Source organism: Bufo bufo, chromosome 2 (genome assembly GCF_905171765.1).
Source record: "Bufo bufo chromosome 2, aBufBuf1.1, whole genome shotgun sequence".
Taxonomy (NCBI): domain Eukaryota; kingdom Metazoa; phylum Chordata; class Amphibia; order Anura; family Bufonidae; genus Bufo; species Bufo bufo.
Genome location: NC_053390.1, coordinates 201,082,055 through 201,095,279, shown reverse-complemented (window position 1 = coordinate 201,095,279; position 13,225 = coordinate 201,082,055). Strand labels below are relative to the sequence as shown.

Sequence of the window (13,225 nt, the reverse complement as noted above, 5' to 3'; positions counted from 1 at the left end):
TTTTTTTTTGTTTTTTTTTCATAAAGCTGCAGACGGGAGGCAAAAGAGTGAGGGGGCACAAAAGTGGGCATTTTTACTGAGGGGGCGCCTAATACTGTGAGGGGGCATATGTGGGCATAACTACTATGAGGGGGCACATAACTGGGCATAACTACTGTGAGGGGGCACATATCTGGGCATTACTACTGTGAGGGGGCACATATCTGGGCATTACTACTGTGATGGGGCACATATCTGGCCATAGCCACTGTGAGGGGGAACATATTTGGCCATAACCACTGTGAGGGGGCACATATCTGGGCATTACTACTGTGATGGGGCACATATCTGGGCATTACTACTGTGAGGGGGCACATATCTGGGCATTACTACTGTGAGGGGGCACATATCTGGCCATAACTACTGTGAGGGGCTACATATCTGGCCATAACTACTGTGAGGGGCTACATATCTGGCCATAACTACTGTGAGGGGGCACATATCTGGGCATATCTACTGTGAGAGGGGCACATATCTGGGCATAACTACTGTGAGGGGGGAACATATCTTGTATAACTACTGTGAGGGGACACATATCTGGGCATAACTACAGTGAGGGGGGCCAAAAGTGGGCATAACTACTGTGACAGGAACAAAGGTGGGCATAACTGCTGTGAGGGGCCACAAGGAGGACATAACTATTGTGAAGGGTCCACAAGGTGGGCTTCATTACTGTGAGGGACTACAATGTGGGCATTAGTACTGTGTGGTAGCACTTAGGGGAAATGTCCTAGATTACCCTGCTATACTTTGGCATAGCTCAGTCTTACAGGCCAGCACAGCGCCCCCTGCTGGTGATTTCACAGGGGCAGTCACCATCCCTTCCTTATGTGATTATTCTTTTTTTCTCTACCACCACAGGGACCTTGTTCTAGATCCAGTGGATGTCACGCCAATGCCAGCGACACCCTGGATGAGGTAGGACCAGATTTTATTAGTTAGGACTGGGTGAGTGTAGCCATGCTTAGTGTAAAAAAAAATTGCCGCCTCTTTGTATTAATTGGGGGGGGGGGGGGGGGGGGGATCCAAAGTTTGCACCAGGCCCCATAACACTCTAGTTATGCCACTGGGTGTAATGGAAAGATATCCAACTGTTCTGTGTCTTCGGCCTGCACCTGGTTTTGGCTCACAATAACTTATCAAAGTAACTGACCAAATAACTGCAATGGGAACTCAGCATATGTTGTGCCATTCCTGTATTATTCCTGCTAGAAGTTTAATAAATTGCCATGAGTCTGCAGAAAAGGTACCAGCACAGGTAAGTCCAACTCTGTCCAGTCAGTGCTGCTGGTGTCAGGCTGTACAGGGACACCCCCCCCCCCCCCCCCCTAAATGAAATAAAATGATTAAAATTTTATCTAGTTTTTCGTTATTATTATTATTATTATTATTATATTTTGTATAAACTATTTAGCATATGAAGGTAAGTTCAAGTCAGCATAGAATTCTTATGGTCTCTATGGTATCCTGGTCCTTTTAAAAATGAAGAAAGACATCTTTTTTTATACACAGCCACTGAGGAAGGAGTCTTTGGGGACTCTGAAACGCGTGTGGTTAGCCATCTGCGGTCAAGCTACTTGTAATCAGCGTTAAAAATTCCAGTATCACTGTGTATCTGCTACGATTGATTACTGTGGAAGAAAAGCAGACTGCTGCGCTCCTGCCAAGCGTCTGATGCACAGGTGCCGTGTTCAGCAAAGACCATGCTGCTATCACCAGGTACACAGCCGAATACTTCAGAGGTGGTGAGGGGCGCACTGCCCCAGGGAATTAGAGACCCCTATTCCAGGTTGTGGTGGATATATTTACAATATTGTGATCTTAGTGAATCATTCAATGTGAACAGAGACTTATGTTTGTAGAGGAAATATATTATGGAATTTTTTTGCCATATTATCCAACTGCAATACCCTATGTGAACTAAGACTTAAAGGGGTATAACAGTTGTTTGAAGTTATCCCCATGCATGTGGGACCAGACACTCCATTATCTTCAGGGGTGTCTCAGGGGGTATGGGCCCAGCGGTAGGACCCCCACCGATCTAATAGTTATCCCCTATCCTGTCTATAGGGGATAAAAGAGTGGATGCAAAGGCTGAACAGAGACTAAGAAACAATTATCATTGTGACTTGGAAACATATATGATATATATCATATACACAGGGGCACATTTACTAAGAGTAGCTTTTTACACCGGTCTTCGTTTCCTCCTCTGCGCTGCTGTAAGATCCGTCTAATTGATGACGAGGCGTAAATAGGCGCATCTGTGGCAGTCCGTGCGCCTGGAGTAAAAACTATGCCAACCATTTTACCTACAATAGAAAAAGTTCACAGTCCGAACCACTCAGTCAAGCCAGCTTATGGACACATATGGTCAGCGTGTGAAAGACCATTGAAGGACCACTGCAGTGCTTTGTGGCAAAAGAGGCAAATAAATTGTCCATAAAATGAAGATAAACAATCGCCAACGAACACATGCGGGCTGCCATCTTGACTCACCCATCCGGCGATGCACAGGTAAGCCCTTACCTGTGCCGGGAGCTGGTCTGAAATCAAATGCGGTCACTGGGAGCAGGCAGTTCCAAGAACAGCCCGATAAAGGCCCCCGGCGGCTGTTCTCGGAACTGCCTGCTCCCGGTGACCGCACTTGATTTCTGACCGACTCCCGACACAGGTAAGGGCTTACCTGTGCATCGCCGGACGGGTGAGTCAAGATGGCAGCCCGCATGTGTTCGTTGGCGAACACTGCAAACTGGCCATCACTGGTCCTAAACTGCTACTAATCCAGCTACTATACCTCATCATCTGGTGATGGAGATTGTGATTTATACCAACTACTGCTGGATGTACAGGACTAAAAGTTATATTTTACACTAAGTAAAGAGAGATTTTCATTCTTCTACTTGTGGCCTGATTCCTTGTACCACCTTTCCACTGCACCGATCCCCAGGGGGCAACAGCCTGAAGGAGTACACCGTGACACCTCATCAGGGCAACCACCACTCCCATCCTCTGCACCAACTCCTCAAGGGCTCACTGCATATGCAAGGGATGTAAAGGTTTATGATGAAAGGAAGTGTATGGTTTTAAATTCGGTTTTGACATGCAGACTTTTGGCCATGACAAAGGACAGGTTGAACTGTCCTAAACATGTTACATACTAAGGCCCCTTTCACACAGGCGAGAATTCCGTGCGGGTGCAATGAGTGAGGTGAAGGCATTCTGGATGACACACAATCTGGACCCATTCACTTCAATGGGGCTGTTCAGATGAGCGGTGATTTTCACGCATCACTTGTGCACTGCGTGAAAATCGCAGCATGTTCTATATTTAGAAATGAATGGGTCTGCGTAAAAATCGCAAGCATCCGCAAGCAAGTGCGGATGCGGTGCGATTTTCATGCATGGTTGCTAGGAGATCATGTAAGTAAATTAATAATAGTCAATTTACTGTATTATTTTCCCTTATAACATGGTTATAAGGGAAAATAATAGCATTCTTAATACAGAATGCTTAGTAAAATAAAAATAAATAAACTCACCTCATCCTGTTGTTTGCGCAGACGGCATCTTCTTCCTTCTTTCTATCTTTATTCAGCAGGACCTGCGCTGACGTCACCGCACTCACCACGCGGTGAGCGCGGTTACGCCATCAAAGGTCCTTTGGCAGGTCCTGAAAGAAGAAGAAAGAAGAAGATGCCAGCTGCGCGAACAACAGGATGAGGTGAGTTTATTATTATTATTTTTTAACCCCTCAAGCCACATTTTAGTAAGCATTCTGTATTAAGAATGCTATTAATTTCCATTATTACCATGTTATAAGGGAAAATAATAAAATATACAGAATACCTTACCCAAACCTGAACTTCAGTGAAGAAGTCCGGGTTCCGGTCTGGGTACCACAGTGAGTTTTTTATCATGCGCGCGCAAAATGCATTGCACCCGTGTGATAAAAACTGAACATCGGAACGCAATCGCAGTCAAAACTGACTACAATTGCGTACCTACTCGCACGATTTTCCCTGATAGCAGACAAAACGCATCAGGACCTAATCCGGACACGCTCGTCTGCTAGGGGTCTAATGAAATGTAATCAGGACGTGTTCTGGAGAAGATAATATTAGTTTTTTTATGGATGCTATTGCCTGGGTCCTGTGGTCGATACGGAGTTGCCTGCCACACACTGTTCTGACTAGGAGAGTGGTGTGCAGGCTATTCACATTTGAATTTTTTCAACAGCTAAAGTAACCCTGAGGGAGCATGTCACCGTATTTTATGCCCCCAATACAACAAAATATGCATAAATTTTGACAACACAAATATATAATTTAATCATTTTAAAGTAATGGTGTATTCACATATCAGCCATTCATGGCTGAGATCAGATTACCTGTGGTATGCAGCAGCCATAGGTGCCCAGGGTTATGGAAACAGCCGAGTGGACATAACTCCCATAAAATGGAATGGAAATACTCAAATAGTGTAGTAAAGAGAGCTCAGCTGTTTCGAAAATCTCTGGTCACCACATATGATGTGTATTCCAATCTCAGTGAAGAATGGATGTATGCTCTATTCTATGGCACTTACAGGTGAAACTCGAAAAATTAGAATATCGTGCAAAGTTCATTTATTTCAGTAATGCAAATTAAAAGGTGAATATTAGATATTTCGAGCCTATATTTGTTATAATTTGGATGATTATGGCATACATCTTAAGAAACTTAATTTTGAGGTCCCCTTTGCTCAGGGGGTATGGATTAATTAGCCGACTAGAGTGTGACACTGAGCCTAGAATATTGAACCTTTTCACAAAATTCTAATTTTAAGTTGCATTACTGAAATAAATGAACTTTTGCACGATATTCTAATTTTTCGAGTTTCACCTGTACAGTCGTGGCCAAAAGTTTTGAGAATGACACAAATATTAGTTTTCACAAAGTTTGCTGCTAAACTGCTTTTAGATCTTTGTTTCAGTTGTTTCTGTGATGTAGTGAAATATAATTACACGCACTTCATACGTTTCAAAGGCTTTTATCGACAATTACATGACATTTATGCAAAGAGTCAGTGTTTGCAGTGTTGGCCCTTCTTTTTCAGGACCTCTGCAATCCTACTGGGCATGCTCTCAATCAACTTCTGGGCCAATTCCTGACTGATAGCAACCCATTCTTTCATAATCACTTCTTGGAGTTTGTCAGAATTAGTGGGTTTTTGTTTGTCCACCCGCCTCTTGAGGATTGACCACAAGTTCTCAATGGGATTAAGATCTGGGGAGTTTCCAGGCCATAGACCAAAATGTCAACATTTTGGTCCCCGAGCCACTTAGTTATCACTTTTGCCTTATGGCACGGTGCTCCATCGTGCTGGAAAATGCATTGTTCTTCACCAAACTGTTGTTGGATTGTTGGAAGAAGTTGCTGTTGGAGGGTGTTTTGGTACCATTCTTTATTCATGGCTGTGTTTTTGGGCAAAATTGTGAGTGAGCCCACTCCCTTGGATGAGAAGCAACCCCACACATGAATGGTCTCAGGATGCTTTACTGTTGGCATGACACAGGACTGATGGTAGCGCTCACCTTTTCTTCTCCGGACAAGCCTTTTTTCCAGATGCCCCAAACAATCGGAAAGAGGCTTCATCGGAGAATATGACTTTGCCCCAGTCCTCAGCAGTCCATTCACCATACTTTCTGCAGAAGATCAATCTGTCCCTGATGTTTTTTTTGGAGAGAAGTGCTCGTCTCCTCAGCACTCCCTCAGTGCGCCTGCGCCGATGACGTCTTCTCTTTCGGTGATGTCATCGGCTCAGGCGCACTGAGGAGACGAGCCTCCTCATCTCAGAGCGCCTGCGCCGAATGACCAGAGGCGCGCGATTTTTGAATTACTGACAGGGCCGGCCGGAGGAGGAGATCACGGCTGGCCCTGTCAATCAACACGGCGAGGGGGCAGATTGCTGCTGCGGCTACCAGCAAGTAGACGCCCTACCTGCTGGTAGAGCCCTCATTTACATATTATAAAACTTCGTTTTATAAAGAATCAGCCGCATGAAAGTAAGTAAGACTATTATATTCTCCTATATCGCCCTATAAGGAATCTAACTATCCCAAAAAAAAAAAAAGAGTTTTGTGGGGTGACAGAAACCCTTTAACAAGAATTGAACCTCTTTCCTTGAAGTTCTTGATGATCCTATAAATTGTTGATTGAGGTGCAATCTTAGTAGCCACAATATCCTTGCCTGTGAAGCCATTTTTATGCAACGCAATGATGGCTGCACGTGTTTCTTTGCAGGTCACCATGGTTAACAATGGAAGAACAATGATTTCAAGCATCACCCTCCTTTTAACATGTCAAGTCTGCCATTTTAACCCAATCAGCCTGACATAATGATCTCCAGCCTTGTGCTCGTCAACATTCTCACCTGAGTTAACAAGATGATTACTAAAATGATCTCAGCAGGTCCTTTAATGACAGCAATGAAATGCAGTTGAAAGTTTTTTTTGGGATTAAGTTAATTTTCATGGCAAAGAAGGACTATGCAATTCATCTGATCACTCTTCATAACATTCTGGAGTATATGCAAATTGCTATTATAAAAACTTAAGCAGCAACTTTTCCAATTTCCAATATTTATGGAATTCTCAAAACTTTTGGCCACGACTGTATATCCCAAAGTTACGATGGGTGAAAAAGCACTTTTAGGGAGAGTTCACATCATCATTTCATTTTCCATTCTTCTGATCCATCAGAAGAACAAAAAAAAAACTGGATCCATTAAAAAAAAACTGATCTTGTGTATCATTTGGCATCTGTTTGAGCCATTTCCGTCAGAGATCTTTTTTTTTAGACAGAAAAAAAAGTTCTGCATGGAATATCTTTCCGACAAAAAAACAAAATGGATCTCTGATGGAAATGGCTCAAACGGATGCCAAATGTGCTTAACTGATGTTTTCTTCTTTATTTTTCTGTTCTTTTTCCGGGTCAGAAGAACGGAAAATGAAACAGTGATGTGAACTCTCCCTAAGGGCTCATGCACACGAACATATTTTTTTTCCGAACATATTTTTTTTCCACATTTAAAAACAGGAATCCGAAGTCAGTTTTGGTACCGGCTGTTACCTCCGTACCCAAGCCGACTTCAGATTCCTGTTTGTAAATGTTTTTAAAGTTGTAGAATTAAAGCCTGAAGTTCTCCACCAAAGTCTTGCGCAACTTCGGACTCAACAAAGTTTTCCTCCTTGCAGCACATACATTTTAATGCTGTAAGGAGAAAGATCTTAGTAAATCTCCCCCTAGGTCTAGCGTCTCAGTAAGAATTGCCTGCCACATTTCTGTGACTGTAGGCAGACTCTGGCATAGTTCCTGTATCTTACGGGAAAGAACATGAGTAAAGCAGATCTGCGGCGTGTGCATGCAGTGTGGGTGTGTATGTATAAGTGCTCATGAGATGTTTATAGCCTCGTTTAATAAAACATGTGCCGTATGCGCTGTTTGTAACTGGTATCAATATTGATGTGCGTTCATGCTGTGCGCCGCTCCTCATCCAGCGTTAAATTATCCTTTTTACTTAAAGGGGTTTTCTGACATATCTGATCGGTGGGGGTCTGACATCCAGGACTCCCACTGATCAGCTGTTCAGCTGAGAAGGCAGCGGTGATCACAGTAAGCACTGAGGCCTTCTCACTGCTCTACCTAGGCTTTGTGATGACACGTCCATCGGTCACGTGGCCTAGGCGCAGCTCAGCCCCATTGAAGTGAATGGGGCTGAGATGCGATACCAAGCACAGCCGCTATACAATGTACGACCATGTGCTTGGTGAGCACGGAGAAGGCTGTGGCGCTCACAAGAGGGCCGATGCCTTCTCAAACAGCTGATCAGCAGGAGCCCCGGGAGTCGAACTCCACCTATCAGATACTGATGACCTATCCTGAGCACAGCTCCACTGTGATGACAGAGCCGACGATCATGTAAGGTCTGATCACCGTACAGTGCTGCAATCTGGTTTGATTGAGGCATAGAAGTTAAAGAAGGGGTTAAAGGGGTTGTCAGAAAAAAATGTAGGGGCCAGGCATGGTGGCCCCAGGGACTGGAACTGGAAGGCTGAGACCAGGGAGGTGTGCTTTTTCTATCTATCTATCTATCTATCTATCTATCTATCTATTGTGGTAAGGTGAACAGTGCTGGAAGGTGTGTTGTCCCACTTCAGGTACCTCAGATGGGTGAGACAGATAAAATCCAGAGAGTGGCAGTAGTCTCAGCAAAGCATAGTTTTGTTGAGACATTTTTGTATCCATTTTCTGGGCTGGATTTTACTTGGACTGGTGGCTAGGCTTGGTAGAGGGAGTTGCCAGTCCACACCCTTCCAGTATGGGTTTTCCTTTCTACCTGAGGTGATCGCAGGTGAGGCCTGCTGTAATCAGGCTGGCATAAAGCGCCTGAGAGTAGGTCCGTCTGGGAGAAGGGAGAGTGTCTGTGATACTGGAGCAGAGGCTCTGTGTGAGGTCTCATTCAGGAGGACTGAGGGGCCACAAGGCTATGTGAAGCCTGATCTCTCCCCTGTGTGAACTGATGCTTGATGAGTGGAACCTGCTAAGGCTTGGAGCCTGAGACCCGGACACTAAGCGGTACTTAGAGGTGAGTCAGGGAAACCTATATGTTTAGGTAGAGCCCAGACGGGCAGGAGTTTATTTTGTATAACTTTATGTTTACGCGGACGTACCGCAATAAAACACAGTTTTGGCCCTTAAATCCTGGTGTCTGTGAAGATGTCTGTGAGTGTGACCCCCTGAAAGAGAGCTACCCCTTACACTATCCATCAATCATATTATCGTATATACCAGGGGGTTGCCCTGGTGTACATCTATCCTATCTATATCAATATTTTCTAAAGCTATTTCTTTCATTAAAAATACTCATTGTTGTCTTTGGCCCAATTAGAGAGGTAAAGAAAACATCCACCATGATTTATTTATTAGATTTTTTTTTCTTTATAGGCCCCCATACACATTAGGGTCCGTAGAATGGGTCCGCATCCGTTCCGCAATTTGCGGAACGGGTGCGGACCCATTCATTCTCTAGGGGGCAGAAATGGATGCGGACAGCACACAGATCTTCCGGTCCACGGCTCTGGAAAAGAATAGAACATGTCCTATTCTTGTCCGCAATTGCGGACAAGAATAGGCAGTTCTATGGGGGTGCCGGCCGGGTGTATTGCGGATCCGCAATACACTACGGACGTGTGAATGGACCCTAATTGTATTGCTGACCTGCTTTCTCAGGTTCAACCAACCTTTTAATGTGTCGGGGAAGAGATGGATCGGTCAAACTGGTTATTTTCTCCCGATTTTTTATTCCCCTGGAGATAAGAAGTCTCTGGCCGTGGCTTTCTCCTCTCCCCCATTAAAAACACGTTCGACCGAAGCGATGTGTATGGCAGAGCTAGCTGATTGTTCAGCCAACAGTTATTGAAAGTGTATGGCTGTCTAAACGCTATAATTAGAAAACATAGTAGGTAAGACAGCACTACCTACTGATAATTTCTCAGAACGTCCATTTAGTGGTGGTGCCAGCAGCGTCGAGTCCCGGCCCAATGGAATTCTAATGTAGTCATTCTGAGGAGGACATGGGCACAGCAGGAGTGACGCAGGCGCAATAGCAATATGGAGACGCCGTTTTGTTTGAACTCTCCGGAATACAGCCTTCCGCATGCGGTATAGGTATGTTTGACACTTAATTTTGTGTCATGTTGTGATTACACTTTAGGAATATAATTGGCGGAATTATTTATGATAAATGTGATAGGGGAGGAGTAAATCTTTGGAGCCTTCCCCTCAATTGTCTGCGTCCAATGAAATGTTGGGATAGGATGTATATATGTTGCACTTTATGTATCACATTGAGCTTGATAAAGACTCGCAGAGTCGAAACATTGCTTGTCCGGTGGGAATAAAACACAATAACAGTTTTTGAAGACATTGGAGAGCCGTGGTTCTTTTCTACATATTTTTTCTCTAAACGCTATAGTCATACCTGCAATCTTTGCAAAACCTGCTACTGTCCCAGGTGCCCATTCACAGAATAAAGATCTTATTACACCTGTTCTGGGAGTGCGCCTTTGAGTAGAGTCTGTTGAATCTTACATCTATCCCCATAGATAGTTTATCAGCATATGATTGCAGCTTACCCTAGGCAAGTGATGGCGAATCTTTTAAGGACTGAGTGCCCAAACTGTAATCCAAAACCCTCTCATTTATCGCAAAGTGCCAACACGGCAATTTAACCTGAATATTACAGTCCAGTATAGTATATCTTTCATGTACTTTATCATTTAGCTATAATAGCCTGTCTACATTCAGTGCGCTGCCTGTGCTGTTCATAGTGCGCCCTGCGCTGATGAATGGCAGGAAAAGTCTAAGGCGTAGTGGTACAGCATAGACTTTTTCCAGGGTGCAGGTGCCCACAGAGAGGGCTCTGAGTGCCACCTCTGGCACCTGTGCCATAGGTTCGCCAACACTACCCTAGGCCAATGACCTCATATTCATTGGTCACATGGCCTACAAGCAGATCACTCGCATTCAAGCCAATGTGGCTAATAAGCTGTAATACCAAGCACATCCACTAACCAATGGACGGCGATGTGCCAGGTAAACTGTGAGGAGGCCATGGCCTCCCCACTGATCTGAGGTTAGGTCATCAATATCAGAATCTCAGAAAACCCCTTCAACCACCTGCTTACCACCGCATGACTTTATACATCGTTGTGGTAATGTGTTATCTGTAACCCAACATATAAAAACGTCAGGTTACATTGCAAGCTGATGGTGACAGTGGAGCTGTAGATCGCTGTGACCACGATGTCATTAGACAGCTGTGGTCACAGTATGTATATCCGAGACCAGCTAAAGCGGTCTTGCTGTGTGGCATCATTACAGCAGGGAGCTACACCGATCCATCACAGTGTAACGTGAAAAAGTGCAATTCTTGATGTTAGAGCGCCCCTGCTGGCTGTAAAATTAACTGTCTGCAGTCAAAGGTTTAAAAGTAATATAGAGGGGCAAAGGCAAATATAGAGGGGCAAAGGTTTAAAAGTAATATCAGGAAGTATCACTTTACTGAGAGAGTAGTGGATGCATGGAATAGCCTTCCTGCAGAAGTGGTAGCTGCAAATACAGTGAAGGGGTTTAAGCGTGCATGGGATAGGCATATGGCTATCCTTCATCTAAGATAGGGCCAGGGGCTATTCATAGTATTCAGTATATTGGGCAGACTAGATGGGCAAAATGGTTCTCATCTGCCGACACATTCTATGTTTCTATGTTTCTATGTTTCAGTGAATTAACCCCTTTCTGCCCTGACTGTGGCAGGAAGGGGTTAATTCACTTTTTTCATAAAAAAAAATCTAATAAAAAGTTTTAAAAAAATGTAATAATAAATTTAAAAATCAAAAAGTGCAATAAAGCTATAGTTACTAGTATTAGCAATAGTATAGCAGACTACGTACACACACACACACATTTTTCCCCCCTTTTTCGCAAAAAAAAATGTGTTTTAGCAATAGCAAAGCAGACTTTGTGTGTGTAAAATCTACAATAAAGCTTTTTTTCCTTTTTGCTTTCTTTAAAAAAATTCTAAATATAAATTTTAGCTATATTTAGTATAGCGAGGGGCTCTGCCTAAAATATACAAATGCGCGCATATTTTTTTATTTAATTTTTTTTATTTTTTATTCAAAAGCTTAAAATTTCAAAATGTCACCAAGATAAATACCTTGGGGACAACATAAAAATTCACTTTAAAGGAGCTTCTAATGTTTTGGCACTGTACTGTCAACACCGTGCCATAGAACCGGCAATAGGAAAATAGGCCGCCAAAATCCAAAATGTGTTCTAGTCTATTGAAGTCTTGCAGTGGGCTCAGAAAGTAGATAAATTACACAGAGTCCATTTTCATAGTACAAGCATCTGGTAACGGTTTTAAAAATGTTTAAAATCTTTTGCAACAGAAAAAATTATAATAATAAAAAGAAATAATAATAATCAGGAAAAATAATATCAAATACACCTAGGTTGGTTCTGAAGTGATAGTCATTTGCATTTAGATAGGCCCATTGCTAGAACTGAAAAATTGGCCTGGTAGGGAAGGGGGGCAAACACACAAATGTTTTTGGGGGGTAAAATATTGATGACCTGTCCTAGCGCTGCAGTGTACAGTATATCACATATACAGCATAAAAGACTGATTAATGGCTGCACAGAGCTGGACTACAGAGATTCTTCTCGATTTCTTTTGTAACGAAAAAATTAAAAATAATATGAATTATTTAAAAGGGCTTTCTGGGAGTATATGCATATGTGATATACACTCCAGTGCAATGTAGGGTTTGTTATGTGGTTGTACAACTGGCCTTTTATGTGTTCAGCAATCATTTCTCATCAGTGCTGGGTAGTAAATATATTTTATAATTCTCCAGCATCCGATTTATAGGTAAATAATGATCTAGCAGCAGATCAGCGATCACCACGAAGGGTTTAGCTGAGCCAGAAGGGAACATGCAGGAATCCGAGGCTGCATGGAAATGTGTATGCCGCTGTCTTACAGGAACAGTTGACAGCCATCTGGACGTCACACCAATGCATCGCACGTACTGTCAGCTTCCACCAGTTCTCGCAGCCTACTCATGTCATGGTGAGACTCCATTTACCATGCATTTATGGTGTCTGTTCCCAATGTATATGTCCGATGGATGCCCCTGTACTCCATAGAAATGTGTCTGTAAAGTAATATACAGCGTACAGGCTGCACTTTTCTATTCAGCGAAACGTTAGGGATAAGCGAATATACCGTACACTGCAGCGCTAGGACAGGTCATCAATATTTTACCCCCAAAAAAATGTGTGTGTTTGCCCCCCTTCCCTACCAGGCCAATTTTTCAGTTCTAGCAATGGGCCTATCTAAATGCAAATAATCATCGTTTTAGAACCAATAATATTTGAACCAATATTTGATATTATTTTTCTTTATTATTATTATTTCTTTTTCTTATTTTTTTTTTCTGTTACAAAAGATTTCAAACAAAACACTTCTAAAACCGCTACCGTATGCTTGTACTGTAAGTGAAACTAGGGATGAGCGAAGTTCGGATCCAAGTTTTAAATGGTTTTTCAGTTTAAAAATCAACTACTGAAGTTATTTA

The 13,225-nt window shown here is 43.1% G+C and overlaps 1 protein-coding gene across 1 annotated transcript in view; it reads right to left on the bottom strand.

Moving 5' to 3' along the window:
- KSR2 (kinase suppressor of ras 2) overlaps positions 1–13,225 on the bottom strand; it is a 564,921-nt gene that overhangs the window by 486,961 nt on the left and 64,735 nt on the right. The window lies entirely within an intron of this gene.